This window comes from Protopterus annectens, chromosome 2.part1 (genome assembly GCF_019279795.1).
Source record: "Protopterus annectens isolate FY-2018-M chromosome 2.part1, PAN1.0, whole genome shotgun sequence".
Classification (NCBI taxonomy): domain Eukaryota; kingdom Metazoa; phylum Chordata; order Ceratodontiformes; family Protopteridae; genus Protopterus; species Protopterus annectens.
This window is the reverse complement of record NC_056729.1, coordinates 1,527,375,411-1,527,397,036: the sequence shown is the minus strand read 5'-3', so window position 1 is coordinate 1,527,397,036 and position 21,626 is coordinate 1,527,375,411.

Here is a 21,626-nt window from a genome sequence, read left to right as displayed (position 1 = left end):
GCTTTGCCAAGGATGGTCTCCACCTTTCCCCTCTAGACTTTTGAATATTGGCTAAATCATTACCCTTCCCATAGTGACTATTTTTTGACAATGCCAAAATGACAAACCTTCCAATGCAGCAAAACCCAACATAAGGAATCTAAAGGTGTTTACTGCTCAATGCCAGGAACCTAAACAAGAAACTTCACTCTCTGCAAGCTGTCCTCACCTTGGAGAATGTGGACATCTGTGCAGTTACTGAGACATAGTTAAAGTGGCATGGAGTATCCCAGCAGTGTAGAGCTACTATGCTTTCCATACATTCAGGCTAGCTACTGCACAGGCAAGGACCAAAGGTGTAGGTGTCTAAGTCTGTATCAACAACAGGCTCACCTCAAGACTAGTCAAACAGGATTACACACATTAGCTTGTTCTTGTCTAAATTACCATAGGCAAAGCCCCATATCATATTCTTGCTGTAGGTCATCCTCTATGAGCCAAGTAACCCATAACTTATACTTAATTTACTGGAGGCCTCACTATTCATCCCAGTACCATATTTATGGGTGATTTCAACTAACCCATTATAAACTGGCATACTTGCATGAGCCCAAACTTACAGGCCCAGAGATTCCTTGACTATGTAAACACAAACTCCTTGAACCAGGTAATCCGTACGCCCACTAGGGATGCAAAGATACTCGAGTTGGTACTTACAAACATGGCAAAATACTGTAGCCCCCCCCTCCCCCGGTGTAGTTTCCTGTTTGGTAAAGTCAGACCATAAAGCTGTCTCCTTCATAACCTTGTAACATTTAGAAACTGTTCTAAGGCAAACTTCATACTGCTAAGTGATAACCTGTTAAAATTTCAAGCCGCCTCCCAAAACCCTGAGAACACAGCTGTCTGTGCAGAATTGTTCACAGAAACCCTATACAATTATGTCAGTAAATACATAAGAGACAACAGTGTCTACCAATAATAAGTCTCAAACTAAATACAAAAAAAATAAGCCTTCCTGGTGGAATGAATAGCTTGTGATACCTGCTTTGCCAAGGATGGTCTCAAAACAAAAGAAAAATGTCATAAACAAGATTAAGAAGTGCTACGTCCAGCATGATAAAAACTCTCTCATCAATCTAAATAAACAGTTAAGAAGGCAAATGTCTACTAAAAACAAATTTAAGCTAAAGATAGCCTCTCAGACAAATGACAATTTTAAAGCTGTCTTTAAGTCCAAAAACCTCAAAATCAACACACAGCAGTATATCGAACTAATTATAAATGGAGCCACTTACACAGAGCTAATCGATATAGCAAATCTGTTGGCTGAAAGATACAGCCCCAATTTTACCCCTGCCCACCAGCTGCCCCTCAGAAAATACCTTCAAAGAACCCCCACAACTATTACTGGGGAGCAGGTCCTGCATACACTCTGTAAGGCCAAAAGTGTCACATCAGTGAGCCCTGATAACATACCAGGATGCCTCCTAAATAGACTGAACCATGACCTATTAGGACAACTGGAGTCGCTGTTTAACCATAACCTCCAGACAGGCATTGTGCCACATAAATGAAGAGCTGCAGTGGTCATCCCTCTTCACAAGGGTGGGCCATCAATAGTACTCAGGACCCATAAGTCTAACTAGAGTCATAAGCAAAGCCATGGAAAGAATTGGTGTAGAAATAATTAATAAGGACATAGAAAATCTTCAAACACTGGATCCAACCCAGATTTGTTTTATCAAAGGCAGATCATGCCTACTCTACTTTGTTGACTTCTTTGAGCAGGTTAACAAGGTAATGGATGTGGGCAAAACAGTGCATACTGTCTACATTGACTTGGCTAAAGCATTTGATACAATATCACACTTGGGCATTGTAAACAAACTCACAGATGTAGGCATAAACCCATATGTAATACGCTAGATAGCCAGCTGGCTTTTAGATAGGACCTATGAAGTTAGGATATGGAAGACCAGCTCCACAAAGAGGGTTATCACTACTGGAGTTCCTCAGAGCTCTGTGATGGATCCTTTCCTTTTTTGTATCTACTTCTCAGAAGTCAAGATCAATATCAAGGCCCTCTGGCTGACCAGATTTGCAGATGATTGAAAACTAGGATCAGTCATAGAATCCCTTCAGACACTAACACAGGCAAATAACTGATACCAAAGCAACTGCTTAAAACTTGTGTCAATAAATGTACAGTAGTATCCTTTGGGAAGTCAGCCACCCTAGGAAATTACCTCATTGATAGCACATCCCTAAGAGTAGAACCAGTAGTCAAGGATTTGAGTATGCATGTAGACAGCAACCTGGCTTTCGACCAATGTGTATCCAGGGTAGTAAGGAAATAATTTTATCATGTTCATCGTGTTACACTGCTGCAGACATTACACTTGGGTTATCCTGCCGTCAGGCGGTCCCACAGTCGGCCTGAGTTCTAAAGTCTTGGTCCGGCGTTGGTTGCTGTCGCTTTTTCCCTGACGTCAGTGCGCCAGGGGTATATAAGGTGCATCCGACGCCATTTTCTTCAGTCTTTCTTGCCGCGCGGTGCCCGAAGCAAAAACAGTTCGCAAGTGCCGGTCGGCCGACTCCTGAGATTTTCGAAGTCGAATTTCAGATCCGAAGTCTTCAACAAAGCTAAGTACCTCGTTGGGGGAAACTTTTTTCTTGCCTCAGACCGATGTCAGAAAAAGTTAATAATTGTATTTCTTGTGGAAAGCAAATACCTCATAAGGACTTCCACTCTTACTGTATTCCATGCCTAGGCCCTGATCACGACGTCACTAGTTGTCGGTTTTGTGCTAGATTTAACAAACGCACTATAAAACGACGTTTTGATTTTGCTTTGCACTTTTTTGGCTGAAGGTTCAATTATACTATGCCATTGGATCAACCGACATCCGCAATTCTCAAAAAACGCAAAGACAAGGATAAAGACAGGCATCCGAGGTCCAAAACCGACGACGAAGCCTCTTCTAGGCCAGTCACCGGTTCTCATTGAGACGCTTTCGCAGCCCCTGACACCTGCGACGTCAGAGCCACAGGCCACCTCCGACTCCCACGTGGAGACAACTAGGCCTCTGGAAACTCAAGGTATTGGGCCTAAGGAATCTAATCCCTCAGATGGGTCTGGAGCCGCTGAGCAGGCATCGGCTTCTGAGGGTGTTTTCAGAACTTCACAACTTACCATTAAAGCAACAGCCAAGACAAAAACACCATTAAAGACAAAGAAACAAGTACAGCATTCTCCTGGACAGTCCTTCATGCCTAAGAAACAGATGCTTAAAATGGCCGAAGACCTCATTACTCTAATCAGGGGTTCCCATCCCCCTCCTGAGAAAAGGCCTAGGCAGGATACAGACTATGATTCCTCTGATCAGGTTTCAATTTCCTCTGATTCCTCTTCAGACCAGGGATACTCTCTACCACCCTATGAGGACTCCGATGCTGAAGAATCTATCCCTTCAGCCTCTCCTCCTGAGGATTACTCTTTTGGTGAAACCTTACATACCATGAGGGAGCATTTCCATTGGGAAAGTCAGAATTACTCAGAATCCAAGAAAAGGCTCAGGGACTTCCTTTTATTGCCTCAGCACAGGCCCCTGGCTATTCTGCCTGTGTTAGATATTGTGGATGATGTGTTCTCTGAATCCTGCTTATCTCCTGATTCTTTGCCCCCCTGCACCAGCCAAGCCGGATAGGTATTATCCCTGACTCTCACAAGTTTGTTATAAAAACCCTTCTGCTGACCCAGAAACCGTTTCCCAGGGTCCCAAAGGGATTAAGGCATCCATTGCAAAAAATCCAGTGCCTTCTGACAGAGATTCTAGAGCATTGGAAAGATGGGGGAAGAAAGTATACACTTCTGCATCTTTAGCAGTAAGGGCTTTGAATTGCCAGTTTCACATGCTTAAGTACCAACAATATTTATTGACTCAGTTAAAACAGAAAATGCTTGCAAGCTCAGAAGCTCCTGACTATAAAGAAATGCAGGATTTATTGCATGCAGTGGAACAGGTGGGAAAACATACTCTGCAATGTGGTTTTGATTCTTTAGAGGCATCTTGTAGAGCCGCAGTTACAGGTTCTGTGATTCGAAGACATGCTTGGTTAAAAGAACAGAGTTTACCTGATCAATGTTAAGGCAAAATTATTGGATGCTCCATTACAGCATGATACGTTGTTTGGTGTTAAGGCAGAAGAGGTGTTAAAGAAAATGGAGGATAAAGCTAAATCTATGCAAACAGTCAAAGATTTCTTACAGGTACAGCCAGCTCGATTTAGCAGAAATTGGCCTACAAAGAATTGGTCCTTTCCAATGTCAGACAGGCCACAGAAAGGCAGATACAGACGCCCAAGAGGCAGATCTCAACCCCAAGGCTCTAACAGACAATGACAGTGGGGTACCACAACCCCAAAAGGAGGTGAGGACAGGTCTCAACCTTATAGGAAACAGTCCCAATGATGTCCCCCTTCGTATGCCAAGCATTTCCCTTTTGGCAGCCCCCTTAGGGGGAAAACTAGCACTTTTTTCTCAAAATTGGCAAACAATCACCCAAGACAAATGGGTTCTAAATATTGTGTCTCAAGGCTACAGGTTCCACTTTCACACTTTACCAAGGGTAAAAGGAATGCCAAACCTGCCACAAAATCAATGGGCAGAGGCTCAAAAACAAATTTCAGCCCTCATGGACATGAGAGCTATTCAAAAAGTACCACAGCAGGAACAAGGACAAGGATTTTACTCAAGACTCTTCCTGGTCCCCAGAAAGGACAAAGACTGGAGACCCATACTAGACCTTTCAACTCTAAATACTTACTTGGATGTTCCGAAATTCAAAATGTTGACACTACAGCAGCCTCTTCCCATGCTGGGCAAGAAGGCTTGGCTTGTTACTCTGGACCTCAAAGAGGCATACCTGCATGTCCCTATCAGACAAGATTGCAGAAGATACCTCAGATTCAAAGCTGGTACAATGCACTACCCATTCTCTGCGCTGCCCTTTGGCTTATCTACTGCGCCCAGGGTCTTTACAAAGTGCCTAGCACCAGTGATTGCATTTTGCAGACAAAAAGGAATTCAAATATATCCATACCTAGACGACTGCCTCATTCAAGCAGAGAGAAAGGACATTCTTCTAAAGCATCTGGCGTTTGTAAAAAAGTTGCTGATTTCTCTAGGGTACACTGTAAACGAAAAGAAGTCAAAACTAGTGCCCTCACAACAAATAATATTCCTGGGTGCCAGCTTAAATACAACGGCCCAGATGGCTTATCTCACGCCAGACAAGCAAGGACAACTGACTCAATATTTTCAATTACTGGCAAAAAAGTCCCATCTCCCTGCAAGAAAAATTCTGCAGGCCCTGGGATTCATGGCATCCTGCATACTACTAATCCCATATGCCGGACTGCATATGAGGAAATTACAATAGTACCTAAAAAGAGTTTGGATTCAACACGCTCACAGTTTAGAAGCAGTAATAACAATAATTCCCTGCCTACAACAGGAATTTCGATGGTGGACACAGGCATGTCACCTCAACAAGGGTCAGCCTTTCACTCTACCCACAGCCAGGCAGACTCTTAACAACAGATGCTTCGGACTACGCCTAGGGAGCACACATGGCAGGAAAATGTATTCAGGGCAAGTGGACCACAGACCAAATGCATCTTCACATCAATCAAAAAGAGATGTTGGCTGTTCAAAATGCCCTAACAGCTTTCAAGGACCTTCTGCATCCAGGACAATTACTATTGAAGACAGACAACACCACAGTAATGTGGTACATAAACAAGCAAGGGGGCACTCATTCTTATCCCCTATGCAGGCAAGCCATGACCTTGTGGAACACAGCTCTAACTTATCAAGTTCATCTGCAAGCACAATTCCTGCCAGGAAAGAAAAATACTCTAGCAGACGATCTAAGCAGAAATATCATGGACCCTCATGAATGGAAATTGAATTCACAAATCTTCAGCATGGTAACGCAAAAATGGGGATGCCCAGACATAGATCTTTTTGCCTCCCCACTAAATTGCCAACTACAAAAATTCTGCACAAGGACTTACCACATGCAAGCATGGAAAGTGGATGCTTTTTCATTCAGCTGGAAAAGCCTAAAAGTTTATGCCTTCCCACCACTGCCTCTCCTTTCAAAGGTACTCCTAAAAGCCAGACAAGAAAAACCACAGATGATCCTGATTACTCCAGACTGGCCACGCCAGCACTGGTACCCAGTCTTAAAGAACTTAGCTCAAGGCCCACCATAGATTTTGCCTCAAATTTCACACCTTCTGACTCAGCAAAACAATCAGATCCTGCACAGTCAGCTCAAGGCCCTAAACCTGGCTGCATGACAGATTCATTAGCCAAACAGGCAACACCTCTTTCTAAAGCTGTTATGGATGTCATTTTGGAGGCCAGGAGGCCTAGCACCAGGAAATGTTACTCAGAAAAATGGAAGAGATTCTGTGCCTGGAACCAGGCTCAAAGCCTTGACCCTCTTGTCCCAAACATTCCTCAGATTTTACAATAGTTAACTGAGATGCTGGACAAAGGCCTATCCTTCTCATCAATTAAGATCCATGCCTCTGCCATTTCAGCACATTACAACACAGATCCTCATTTATTCTCTCATCCCTTGCTAAAGCAGTACCTCAGAGGGGCAAAAAACATAAGACGGCCCCGGAGAGCACTAACACCTACTTGGGACCTCAATTTTGTTTTGGAAAAACTGACCCTGCCACCTTTTGAGCCAGCCAATACAGCCAGTCTAAAATTTGTATCATGGAAAACAGCTCTGCTCCTGGCAGTAACTTCAGCACGAAGAGTCTCAGAGCTGCAGGCATTAATGACAGTGGAACCTTTTATAATTTTTCATCAGGACAGGGTTTCTTTAAGGACAAATCCTACCTTTATGCCAAAGGTGGTATCCAGTGTGGCTCTTAACCAGACCATCCATTTGCCAACTTTTTATCCAAACCCCCAGAATAAAGGGGAGAAACTTCTGCACTCTTTGGACATACACAGACAGCTACGCTTCTACCTGGACAAAACAAAAACTTTCAGGAAAACTGAGCAACTGTTTGTAGCATATGCTGCAGGATCACAGGGCAAGGCTATCTCCAAATGGATAGGGCACTGTATTCGTTACTGTTACACACAGCATGGAAAATCAGTCCCTAATAACATTAGGCCACATTCTACCAGGGCAACAGCCACTTCAACAGCCTTTCTCAGAGGAGTACCAACCAAGGAAATTTTGGAGGCTGCAACTTGGAGTTCAGTGCACACCTTTACCAAGCATTACCACTTGCCTCTTTACTCTAAATCCAGAGCAGGGTTTACCACTGCAGTTTTGCAGGGCCTCATAGCCAATCCTAACTCTTTATAGACCAGCCACCCAACCTTAGCATTGGGATTCTACCCAAGTGTAATGACTGCAGCAGTGTAACACATTGAACATAGTACAGTTTTGTACCTACCATAAATGTAGATGTTCAAGTGTTCACACTGCTGCAGTCCAGGTTACCCTCCCTCCATCCCCTCTGTCCTAGCTGGACGTATCTATACCTTTCTATCCTATACAGCCTTTGTGGTGTATTTGCTTGTAACTGAAGGTATTGTGTTTATTTTATATATATATATATATATATATATATATATATATATATATATATATATATATATATATGTTTTATTAGCAATATGTATTGCCTACCTACTTGGGGGCACCTGACATCTGGGGCAAGAAAAACTGAAGAAAATGGCGTTGGATACACCTTATATACCCCTGGTGCACTGACGTCAGGGAAGAAGCGACAGCAACCGACGCCGGACCAAGACTTTGGAACTCGGGCCAACTGCGGGACCGCCTGACGACAGGATAACCCAAGTGTAATGACTGCAGCAATGTGAACACTCGAACATCTACATTTATGGTAGGTACAAAACTGTATTTTTCTCAACTTATAAGCAAGGGCATGGCATCTAGGTCCAAGGAGGTCATTGTTCCACTTTGTTTGGCTCTAATCAGGCCTGTCATTGAGTACAGTGCACCCTTTGGTATGCATCTGGCCAGGCACATTCAACAACTGAAATGTCCACAGAGTTTCCCCACAAGAAAAATACAGAGCATAAGCAGCATTCCTATACAGATCACCTCAAAGCCATATCTCTATACCCTGTTTTCTATAGACTTTTGAGAGGATGTCGATGCCTGGCCTACAAGGCATTCTTGGATACCACTTTGATGGACCTTTTGCATATCCATAAAATAAATAGCATCAGAATTATTTGATCTAGAGATTTAAACTTTGCTTGAGACATAAACAGGATATGTTGGAGGGACAGGTATGTGCCTCAGAGAATTTCCCTTCTCTAAACAGGTTTTCCATCTATGTGAGGTAGAGCTCTTCACTAACCAAATTAAAAATCAAGACCAGTGGCTAAGAAAATTGGAAATACACCCTGGGTCTAGCACCTATGTCTCTAGTGGATACAGGTAGACAGTAAATCTTGCCCTAACTTACATATACCCCTTAAAATAACCTCTAAGACCCTTAAACTTGTAGGATACAACTGGGATTCTTGGCTAGTCTTATAAAGGCCTGTGCTCATTAGCCTAGTATACACCTATAAACCTGTGCAACAGCATCAGTACCTTCAGCTTCTGTGTCATTAGTAGAAGATTTAACTTATTTCTGCTGCAGAATTCCTGCAAACACTGGTGACAAGTTCACCACATAATGCATACTTTGCTTTTTACCCTTTCAGTGCTATGTGTGACACCATTCAGGCATACCATGAGATATTGCTGCTTCAGTCAGCTGCCATAATACCTGTCACATTTCACTTTCCTTAGGATGAATGGTGGCATGGTTGACATGCTGTCAGATACAAACATCCATATTAGGTGCCACAGCTGCTATTTGTTAAGCTGCCTTGTATAAAGTTAATGTCCAGCAAAGAAATAATGTCTTATGTTGTGGAGACTGCTGTAGCATATGAAACTGAACTGGATATGTATGTTCAGACGCAGCAACTGCCACTGTATCACACAAACATACTAAAATGCCTTCCACTGTACCTTAGGCATAATCTGTAACACCTGCAGTAACATTACCTTGCCATATCCATGATACTGTGTCATGTACTCACTGATACTGAAGGCTGTCACCACTCTGAGCTTCATAATCACATATGGCAGAAAAGGAAGTAAAATATTGGGTTAATTTGTGGACATAGATCAAATCCACAGCACTTATCAGTTGTGATGAACACCCCCTGAAAAAAACATAGGCAGAGCCTTTGCAACTTTGTGCATGCTGCCTTGGCCTTAGCACAGTAACAAGACAGTTGCAGCATATATGCACATTACATGCACTTTTGAGAGAAAAAGTCACTGCTTTTGCCATATAACAGTTACATGGATGTTCTACAGATGATGCCACAGGATGTGCATGCTGCCATCACTTTCCCCTTGGTTTTTAGGCAGGGACATTAAGGATTGGTGCTCTATATGGATGACCATGGTATAGACATTACATTTCCACAACTGTCACATATCCTTGATGCTGTGGTACCATCCCACCTCTCTGTATTCTGCACTTGCAAGTGCCTTTCTACTTGAATTAGAGCAGGTGGCCCCACAGTGCTGCTGAACATCAACAGCATTTAAGGTGTGGCAGCACATTCTATCAGGAATTCTCTGGCCACATCATCTGCACTTTTTCCTCACATTTGTTTATGCTGCTGAGAAACACAAGGTCAGTGTGCCAGATGTAAACCAAGCTTCCATTGCTAGATGAGCCTCACATGTTATTTTTTGTGCATTGTGACTCTTCCTTCTACACTTGTTTGGGTTGAATCTTTAGCTCTTTTGAATGCAGTCTGCATTTCTGAATCCTGATCATATATTTTTGAGCACTATACTACATCTGGTAGCCAGTTTCTTTGGCATAAAAGGTATAAAATGCTAACTACATCCCTAGTGAACTGAGTTTAAATTGTGGCTTAAGCATCTGTTGGGGCTGGTATGTGTGTGTGTGTGTGTGGGGGGGGGGGTGTCAGGAGTATGATAAGTCTCACTCAGCCTCCTTGCCTGTTTCCATGAGGGTAGATATACTGAGCATGTCTCAGTGCATACTTTCCAAGGTCAAAGTCCTGGTGGAGACAGGGGCTCACACAGATAATTCAGTTTAGAAAGAAAGCTAGGCCAATTGATTATACCACACATGAAGTCTTGGACTTGCACTGCAAAGGCTAGTTGTATGTCAACCCCTTGTGTGGAACAAAGATGCAAAGGGGGGCTAGGGATAAAGTACAAAACCCCCAATCTGTAGTGAGTCGATGACAGCTCCTGATCTTGGTGAGCTGTGCTGTTGTCCCCAGTGAATGAGTAGACCAAAGGGCTCTTGCTAACGGGAACAAATAGAGCATGACTGGGAGGGCAGGGCTGGATGGTCAGCACTGGCATCAGGGCAAAAAGAATACATATCGTGTTGCTGTCCACATATTTTTTAAACACCTTTATTAAATTACTATTTAAGGCATAAGCACACATACATTAACAGAAAAGAAAACACACCATGATAATGCTTTTTCATGCATTATTCACTGCATATATGCTTACTTTCTTTATAACAACTGTTTGCACTTCAGCATTACATGTATTGCACAATTCATGCCTTCCCTTAAACTTCACTCATTATTCTGCATTTATTATTCTCACAACTTCCATTTGTTTCTATGTAATTTGCTCCTTCACTTTTTCTAAAGATCTCACTGCCAGTTACCTCTTTTACAATATTCAATATTTCAGTTACAGTTGGTTTAGATTTTGATTTCTGTTTTCTAATAATTGCTGTTATTTGCAGCTAGCAGCATTAAATTTAGTAATGTCTAGGTAATTCAGACCCTATTTCTCAGGTCAAAATTAAAGGTTTGTTTGTTTTTTCGGCTTTTCCCGGTTAGGGGTCTCCACAGCAGAACTCCAGTCTGCTAATGACTGGCAGTGGAATTTTTTTTTTTACAGTGCCGAGTTGCCAACCCGACGCCCAACCTTCAAAGAAGGCACACCCATTCACGCATGCACCTACCTGCATGTCTTTAAACATCACTCGACCATGGGGAGGACATGCAGACTTCACACCGAAGGCGCTCCAGCCAAGAATCGAACAGGAGAACCTCTTGCTGTGAGGCAACAATGCTAACCGCTGCACCACCACGGCCTTCACATTTGAAATGTTGGGACCCACTAGACTGAGTCCTGAAATGGGGAGAATGAATGGCCAAAAGATTGGACTTGTATATACTAAGTCCAAGATGCCATTTCTCAGAATTTTACCTTTTCTCCAAGGTATGGTAATCTCAGAGTTACAAGTTCTTGGGGATGGGAGCTTGTCCCCAACCCCTGCAAAAAGAGTCTTTTTTCGTCTTTTCACCATTCGGCATTTCAAGTGCCGACATTTCAATAGGGACCCATCATTTCCACAGTGACAGCAATTTGGTTCTCCAGTATTATTGATGAGTGCCCTGTAGTGTACTTTTAAAATCTGTCAACTCATCACACTCCCAAAAACATGTTCCCAGTTACCTCTCTCTTTTCCATCACAACTCCAGCATTTGTTATCTGCCTGAGGAATAATTCTGAGAAGTCTATGTCCTTTCATTGTTCTTTTGTAAATTGCTTTTCCAGTCTCTTTTCCCATTCTTGTCTAACTTCATATGACTGATTCTTATAGTTATTTTACAGTTATCAGGCAATTTTTTATATGCCCTACTAACTAGCCTTTTTCTAACAGCAGCTTCTGTCTTAGACCTGACTAAAAACTCTACTAGAGCTGTTTTTTTTTTTTACTTAGGATTCCCTTATCCCTTTCTGTTTGCCTATACTCTGATATCAGTCCCTGGTAACAAGGCAATTTCTAACCTGCAATTCAAATTTCTTCTTTGTCTTATCCTACTCTATCGCCTTTCCTTTACTAGTTATTTGATCTCAGTATCTTGGCTCCCATTTACCCCATCTAGTCTATTTTCTTTACCTCTACTTTCAGTAATCCCTATTGGCAAAATCTCCTTTCTCTATTCCCATGTTGACTTTGTTCTTAGAATACTTTCTACAGCTTTAGGAATATATTACTCTGTATGGTTATTGTTATACTCATGAATCTTCATCAAAATCCTACACTCTTCTTATTTGTAGAACGTCCTCCTGCTTTATCTTCATCCCTTTCCACTTTGATTTATAACCTTCTGCTTGTGTTACGTATATGAACGTTAACCAAGCTGTAAAATATCCCTTCAAATCAAGTAATCATAAACCATCTTGTTGCATGGGGAGGATGAACTTTACACAGTTAAGTCTTGCCCTCTTCCCTTCCTAAATAAATTCCTTCTAGTCTTTATTAATTATTGTCTACAACTTCTCAGTGTCCACATATTATCAAGAATGTGTAGACAACTTTTTGCTGTCCATATATTCTTGATAATTTCTATACTGTATGACCGGGTCTATGTCAGATGATCAAGTTTTGTTTTCAGAAACTCGAAATTCATATGGTTGAGACCATATGATTGAGTTTCCAAAAACTTAGACATAAAAAAAAGACATAAAAATACAAAAATCTAGCTTTTTTTATGTTTTTGCAGGGGGAAAGCCACCCTACACCCCCCATATGTGGGGGGATGAGCCTCTCAAACTACTTGCAAATTCTGTATACCAACTCCGAGATAGGACTACAGTGAGGAAAAGGATATGTTTCTCTAGCTGCACTGTACCACAGTCTCCATTCAAAAGCTTTGTGTTTTCTAAAACGCAGACATATGGTCTCAACCATATGAATTTTGAGTTTCTAAAACCTCTATCAATTGATATGGACCCATATGACTATACCTGTCTAGCTGACTTTCACTTTTCAGTGAGATTATTGAGAAAGGAGTTGATGTAGAATTTGAATTTTTTTTTCAAAAGTTACAACCACCTGGACCCTTTTCAGTCTTACTGTACATGTCCTAGGACTACTTCAGTCATTATTATGGTGGAATATAATCTCACTATGGCACAAAATCAGTAATGGTATTCTCTTCTGGTTTGCTTTGTCCTCTCATTGCCATTTGACATTGTGGATCATGGGATCCTTTTACAAAGACTTTGGTTTTACTTTAGAATATCTGATACTGTCTTGAATTGATTTTTGCCTCTCTTTTGATATGTATCAGAGGGTAGTGTCTGATATAAAGACCCTGCATTGTGAGACACCACACACTTTCATATCGGTTCCATTGTTATTCATTGTTCATATGCTTCCAGTTGGAGGAAGGAGCTATTTGTAGTATAATTCTTATACAGATAATGGCCAGCTTTGCTTGTTATTCATTCAGCATTACAGGATAGTTAGTGATTTTCTGTATGGTAAGTAATTGCCTGAAAATAAACCTCTCCAAGATGCAGACCTTAGTATATCATGCCACTTTTTGGCCTTTTATAGCTCCCATTACTGTAACCTTATATTATGTATGAGCTTTTATCTGAGGAGCATAACCTTTTTCTCGCTGAGGACTTCTCACTCAGGGGGCAAGTTACAAATTGATCTTCTCTTTACATTGTTGCATTGATCTTTATGTGGTACTTCTGGCCACCAAAGTTGAGTGCCTTCAGCTAATGCAAAAGTCTGCAGTACATCATACTACATTCACATTGCCCTGTCTTCAGTACCCTGTGGTGTTTTGTGATATATGCTTCTGCTGTGCTTTCAAGTTTTTCTTATTAATATTTTATCCCTAAGTGATTTAGGTTGCCCATGTCTTCAGAATCTGATCCTTATTGAGTTGTCCAGGCTATTCATTTTGCCACTCCGGGGTTCCAAGGGTGCGACTTGAGATCTAAGGGTATGTGCTTTTGGAGCATTAACTTTGGAATTTGCTAATTCAGTAGATAATGGGCTACTCCACATTCAGTGGTTTTAAGAAGTCCCTAAAATCCATCTTTTTTTTCAGACTGGCTTATTTGCTTAATGATGAAGATCTTAAATGTATGCATTTTTGTTTTTTCTAGATTTGAACGTACTGGCAGATTTTAGTCTGTTTCATCTTGTTTTTAGCCTGTTTGAATCTGCTTTTATTTCTGATTTGTAATGTGCTTAGCACATAAATAAATTTAACATATTTGTATAGGACCGTTGACTATTGCCCTTTGATGCATAACACTGTGCAGTGGTGAGTAGATGCATTTCCACTGTGACAAATCTTATATGGGTGCAGATGCCTGGGCCCTGTTGGTAAATACAGTTGTTATCTGAGGCACTGCTCAGCTGTATTGCCCTGGTGTGTTGCATTTTACCCTGTCTTGTATAGTATACTTTTCAGCCTTTAAGAATTAAAAATCCTAATACTGGTTTTAAAAATCATAGCAGAGGGTCAAAAAGAGGAGCACTTTCTTATTTTTTTACCATAGTGAGTTTCATATACTAAACCCTATATAAATAGTGGTAGTACATCTTTGTACAGGCTTAGTTTACGTATTTAATAAGGTATGTACCCATAATCAGGCCTGACTTTGAGGAGCATTATAAATCTAGGAGGAGTAAGGCTAAATCTGACAGCCAAAATCATAGTTATGTGCTTAAAATCATAGCAGTTAAGAAGTATGCTGTCTAACTAACTTCACCTATAAAAATTCTTCAACTCAAGACCAAGACATATAAGACATTGCAACAGAAGAATTTTGTTAAGTATTAAAACTTCTGTTCATAATGTGAAGATTTGACACAGTACATTATGATCTGTGTCTGAGTGACTTTTACTAGTGATGTGTTTAAAAAAATGTCTACAAAAAGCTAGCACTCATCTTGCTTTATAGTTAGCTAATGAACTTGATACCTGTCGGGAACCTACTCGGACTACTCATAAACACAGTGCACAGTTGCATAAATGCATTCTGCATGCTGTGTTGTATGCTACTTCTCATTACTGATATTCATTGAGATGGATGGTGGTAATGACAGGTGGCATCCAGGTGAATATCATTTTCTAGGATTGGTGCACAACCATACACACTACACAGTGGTGTACTACATGCACTAGTGCTGCATACCGAATCTGTGCATGTAGTACACAGTAGTGCACTACCTACACTAGTGCTGCATACCAAATCTGTGCATGTTATACACAATGGTGTGCTACATGCACTAATTATGCATACCAAATCTGTGCATGTAGTACACAGTGGTGTACTACCTGCCCTAGTGCTGCATACAAAATCTGTGCATGTCGTACACAGTGGTGTGCTACATGCACTAGTGATACATACCAAATCTGTGCCTATAGTATACAGTGGTGTACTACATGCACTGGTGCCACATACAAGTCTGTGTGTAGCATGATACCTTCCTAAGTAGCTGTTCCGTGCTATACTACACTGTCATGCCCAATGAAGGAAAATGTTTTACAAATCAGTGCATAACAGAATGGTGGAGGTGGGTTGTTACTATAATATGGTAATGAAGGGATCTAGTGCCATGCTAGCTCACACTGGATGATGCTCAGAAGTGTTATTATTTAGGGGTAGGAGGGCAGAACAGTGTGGTTGTGGTAACAGGCTTGCTTGCACCACAGGAAATTACAATTTTAGTAGTGTTTTTCTACTGTTCATTAGAGTTTTTTTTTCTTTCTGAACTGATACTGCTGCCCTGATCTGTAAGCTGAGCAACACCATTAACAGTGAAGGATGATCAGTGTGGGCAGATGGACTGCACTAATATTTGTGATTGTGGCTTTGGAGTTCATGCAGTTAAGACTAACATGTATGCAGCTGGTGGAATATTTCTTAATCATTTACAATACAAGGGGGGCATTTGCATATGCGATACTTGCATGGAGGATTGTGGTTACACAGTGGGGTTTTTCCACATATGTCATTTTTCCCTGTTGTGTAGGTGCACAAGTCACAAATGGTTTTGGTACACCATTCTAGTGATTCTAGCCTTACTCCATGGGGAGAAATGTTCTTGAATTCCACGCTTTGTTTATTATTGAGGATACTGCAGGTGATGGCTGGCTTCTATTTTTAAGAATGAATTGATTGTGGTGGGCTTACTGTAATCAATCACACAGAGCATTGTCTCCATTGTCAGGCCATGTCACTTAGAAGCCTTGCACTGGGTCATTTAGTGAGTCCATTGCTGCCCTAATGTAGTATTGTTGCTCTTGTAAGAACACATTGTAGTGCACGGAGCACCAAGATTATGATACAGTAGTGGGGAAAAAGATAACTTGTTAAAACCTAGTGACGCCTCCAGGTGTTACTGCAGTTAGAACCCATTGATACCTGTAGGCATCTAATATTACTTCTTTATGTTTACATTAAAAATTTCTAAACCGTGTTACGTTCAAGGTATTGAAAAAATTCATATTATAGCTTTTCTGATGGGCAACACATCTGCACAGATATTAGGCCTCTGTTTAGTGCAGTTAAAGAATTGTTAATTGTTGTTTGTATGCTATTTATTTATCATCATTGTCCTAATCAACCTCCTTTTTCCCCATTTTCTACTTGGGGTCAGAGTGTTGTGACAACTGTCACCATCTCTCTTGATTCAATGCCACTTTCCAACCTTCTTTGATAGTGATGCCTGACTTTCACAAGTATGCTCTTACGCAGCCCATATGTCTCTCTGCTGGATGCCATCATTTAATTTTGCCTTCTTCCTGTCTATCCCAGATCTTCTTCACTAGATAGTCTTCTGCTTTCCTGCATACATGCCCAAACCACCATAATATAGTCTCTTTGACCTTCTCTGCTATTGGAGCTACTTGGTGTTCTGATCTGATATCCTCATTTCTTATTCTGCCTCACAATGTGCATCCTACCACTCATCTCAGGCACTTCATCTGCACCACCTTTAACTTCCTCTCCTGCTCTGCCTTCACTGCCCAGATTTCTGTACCGTACGGTAGTACTGGTCAAACCACTGTTTTGTACACCTTACTTTTCAGTTTCTTTCACATTCTTCTGTTATATACTATCCCTAACACTCTGTGCCAGTTGGCTGCAGCCCCTCTGATTCTAGCTTTGGCTTCCTCATTTAGACTTGCCTTCTCCTCAGCCACCCCTCCCAGATACTTGAAGTTATTAACCTGCTCCACTGTTTTCTATTTTCTCCATTTGCTGCAATTACAACTGTCATATCTGTACTCAGTTTCATCCTGTGTGCCATCCGTTTTCCATTTCATTCCCCTATTCTTTGCTGATGTTCTTGTTCAGGGTCTGCCTGTTATGCCACACCATATGCATAGAGCAGCTTTGTTGATATGTCACTTCCGAACTGTTTGCTACTGTAGTCCATCACCAGTATGAACAGGCGTAGACTCAGAGCTGAACCTTGATGTACACCCACTCTGAGTGTGTACCCCTCTGTTTGTACTCGAGTCATTTGGTCTTGTCCATCCATCCATCCATCCATCCGCAACCCCTTTTCCCCATTTTTGCACATGGGGTTGGGATGCCACTTTAACAGTAGAAATCATATAGCTAGTCTGCAGTAATCCTTCCAATGTTTCTAGGACTTCAAACCATTACAAGACTGTTCAAATCAGGTTTCTTGGGATCTTGATATATGTCTTCTCCAAGTCTAAGAATGCCCAGTTGGACTTTTTCCTCGTCTCTAGCTTCTTCACAACCATCTGTCTCACTGCAAACATTGGGCCAGTTGTGCTACAGCCTGATATGCATCCAAACTGCTCATCTCCCATTTTGCCTTATACTAATCTGCATGTTCTTTTATCAGTCAGCTTCTGTAGAGCTTTCATACAGTGTGACAGGAGTTTCATCCCTTTATACTTTCTACAGTTGTGAATGTCCCCTTTGGTCTTGTACACTGGCACTAGTATGCTTAATCTTCATTTATCTGGGATATGCCTTTTTTTCACACTGCTATGACTACTTTAAGGAACCGTTTCTCACTTAACTCACCTGATGTCTTGATCATATCTGCTGTGACTTCATCTGAGCCTGTTGCTTTCCCTGACTTCATTTTTCTTAGTGGAGTTCTTACTTCTTCTATGGTGGGCTCCTTTTCTTCTTCTGTATCTTGGGCATTGCAGCTTCTGTGGGATTTTCTTTATTCAGAAGCTGCTGGAAATATTCCTTCCATCCAGTCTTGATGACCTGTGGATTGATGAGCAGGTTGTTGCTGGCATCCCATATGAAGGGTGTTTGATAACTAATGTCATCTTTTTTTTGTCTTCGCCTTGCAGACTGAAAATATTTCTCCCTATCATTTACTGAATCACTTTCCAGAGGCTAGTAGATTGCCTTTGATGTCTTGTTTTTCATGATTGCAACTGCTTTCTTAGCCGTTTTGTTAGCCAACTAGTATTCGTTCCAAGCTGGTCCATCTTTTTTTGTTTCCCACTTTTTCCTGCATTCCTCCTTTCTCTTAATGACTTCCTGGACTTCTGCATCCCATCGCCAACTTTCCTTGTGTACCTTATTTCCATACCTTGCTTGTCTGCATATCAGTCCAACGGTCCTCACACACGATGTTTTGAGGTGCTACCATTATTCTTCTCTTCGGCCTAGCTCCTCTAGACCTTAGAGCCTTCTCTGACCATTGCCTACAGATGATTGCGGCAACCAGTGGTTTATGCTGTGGGCTGACTGTTTCACTTGGAGTGACTTTGCAATTTCTGATTCTACCCGAAAGTCCATTCTTTACTAGGAGGAAGTCTTCCTGAGTTACATGTTAACCACTCGTGTATGTGAGCTTGAGACTGCCTGTCTTGTTGAATCATGTGTTGGCCAACATCAAGTCATTTGCCAGACAGAAGTTTTGAATTTGTATTTATTTATTTATTTGTTTATATTTGTTGACTGGACGTAGGGCCATTTTCAGCGGAGGCCCGGGGAGAAAAGCTCCACAGTTAAAATAAACAGACAGTAGTTACATTGGATTACATAGCGATTAACAATTTAACATAGCAATTACTTACAACATATTTACAGATGAAGAACATAGTACATCAGTAGACAACTAGAATCTTTATCTGTGAAGTACATAACAGACATTAACAAATGTTACAATAAGAAGTTCCTGTTGTATAATAAGTACTAGGCTTATGAGCATCTGAGCTTGCTATAATCAAGGTAGTTAGTGGAGTGGAAATTGCCTCTCCTTCTTTTTTCCTGTTGCTCCACACATGTGGACTCAGGAGTCTACATTGCCTGTATTGTTTGTCCTGTTAATGTGCATTCAGGTCCACCGTTATCAAGAACAACTCATTTTATCTGGTAGTTCCTGCAGTGACTGTTTGAATATATTCTTTTCCTCACTACCAAAACTCTGCTGCGGGCACAGGCTGAGATTATGAATAATGTCCTATCCTTACAGTGGAGTCTGCTTGCCATGACTCTGTCACTAATTCTGAAGACATCCTTCACTGTCTTCTGAAGCCTGTCCCTCAGCACAGTTCTCACACAATTTCTAGTCTGTCCTCCTCCTGATTAGTAGACTCTGGATCCCAAGCCAAGTGACTTTGCTGCACTTACTTCCCTTCCATCTTTTCTCCTGGATACAGTGGGATACAGAGGATATCTAGCCTCCTCTTTACCATCATGGCATCCACTTCTGATCTGCATCTTGTCAGTGAACTTGTATTGAGAGTAGCAATCCTTAGTCCATGTTTGGCAGGTTTAGTTTTATGTCCAGCTTTTGCTCAACCAAGCAATCCTAGGTAACCCAGGCTGGGCAACTGAACACCAGCTGGGCAGTGGCCTGTAGCCAGTAACACCCGTGGCTGCTTGGCTTTATGGTGGGCACATAGTGGCCAATAGGGGATGTAGACCCCCTCTCACCATTAGCATGGGTGTCTGGAGTAGGTCGGAGTAGGCCAGGTCCTCAGTCCACTTATCACTATCAAACACCCATGCCCATTTTGGCGGCATTAGGTATCGCAACCAGATCACCTATAGCCAGTTTTTTACACCTTCAAGCAACTAGCCCTGACACAGTGAGCAGTCTCTGATCTGTGTTTTCCCCATTAAGTGGTTAGCCCTGATATAGCAGGCAGTCAGTGATGCATGTTCTCCTATCTATAAGATACTGCAAACCACAATTGATGCCCAACGTGGTTGGTCTGTACAACTTTTCCCCTGATAGCCACCATAAGCACCAGGCTGCTACTGTCCACAATTCCATTATTGGGTGAGTTTGATATGGAAGCACTCGGCACATTTTTGAGAAGTGGGAAGAACCCCACAGTGACACAGGGGAGAGAACATGCAAACTCCATACAGGTATTGGCCAGAGGTCAGGATCAAACTTTGTACTTTGTGCATGTGAGATGAGGACCTTAATGATTATGACAACTGTATCAGAGATATTATTATTATTTGAACACATCAACAACCAAAGTTCAGAGAGAGCCTCATATGAAAGCTCATAGCCGAATGAACAAAATGCTGCTGTTCGGTAATTGTGTAGCTTGAATGGTTACTGAAATATTGTGAATTGTTTACAGAATCTTTAAAAAACAATATTTACTCTGTTTACTGTGACATAAAAAAATGGTTTAAGACTAGACACTAGTGAACACTTCCAGTGCAAAGACTTTGCAGATATGAGCACTTTTTTATTTTTTATTTTTTATTTACACTTCTTTAGTAACCCTCATGGCTACAGAGATATGAACATTTGTTTGAAATGTGAGGGCATCTTATCAAAAAGCTCAGTATGCAGCCATTGGAAGTTATAGTACAAACCTCCAGAGCTCCATTAGAGGGCCTGACTAAAGGGATTCCTTACCATGGGACCTGATCTGAACAGCAATTAGGGGTGTATAATAAAAGTTTATTAAGCTCACCTAAGTGTTGGTAAAATCTAGTCCCCACTTTAAGGATGAACAGGAGGCAGTGGCAGTGTCAGCTGGCAAACATTTTACTGTCTTTCAAAGGCATGAAAGACAGTAAACAGTTAAAAATGCTGCACTATTTTTTCCTGTAATTAGTAATGTATGGAGAAGATGGGCAGCCACGGTGGTGCAGTGGTTAGCATTGTCGACTCTCAGCAAGAGGTTCTCCGGTTCAGTCCTTGGCTGGGGTGCCTACTGTGCGGAGTCTGCATGTCCTCCCTGTGGTCGCGTGGGTTTCCTCCGGGTGCTCCATTTTCCTCCCACATCCCAAAGACATGCTGTAGGTGGACTGGACACACTAAATTGGCCCTAGGTGTGTGTGTGTGTGTGTGTGTGTGTGTGTGTGTGTGTGTGTGTGTGTGTGTGTGTGTGTGTGTGTGTACCTTCTGTGGAAGGTTAGGCGCCGGGCTGACAACTCGACACCGTAAAAACTCCACTGCCAATCTTGAGCAGACAAGTGATCTGCTGTGGTGACCCCTAACCAGGAAAAAGCCGAATGAAGAAGAAGTAATGTATGGAGAAGATAAAGCTCCATACAATACAATGAATTCTGATCAGGTTTTTCCAGTCATGCAGACTATTCTGTGTTTTCAATATATATGCCAAGATTCACTTCTCGGGCTTCACTCCCTATATGAATTTCTTGATATCTATAGCTATATCTCAAAAACATAATAAGCTGGTTATGATTGAAGACCTGATCATGTTCTTTATATCACTGCTTTGA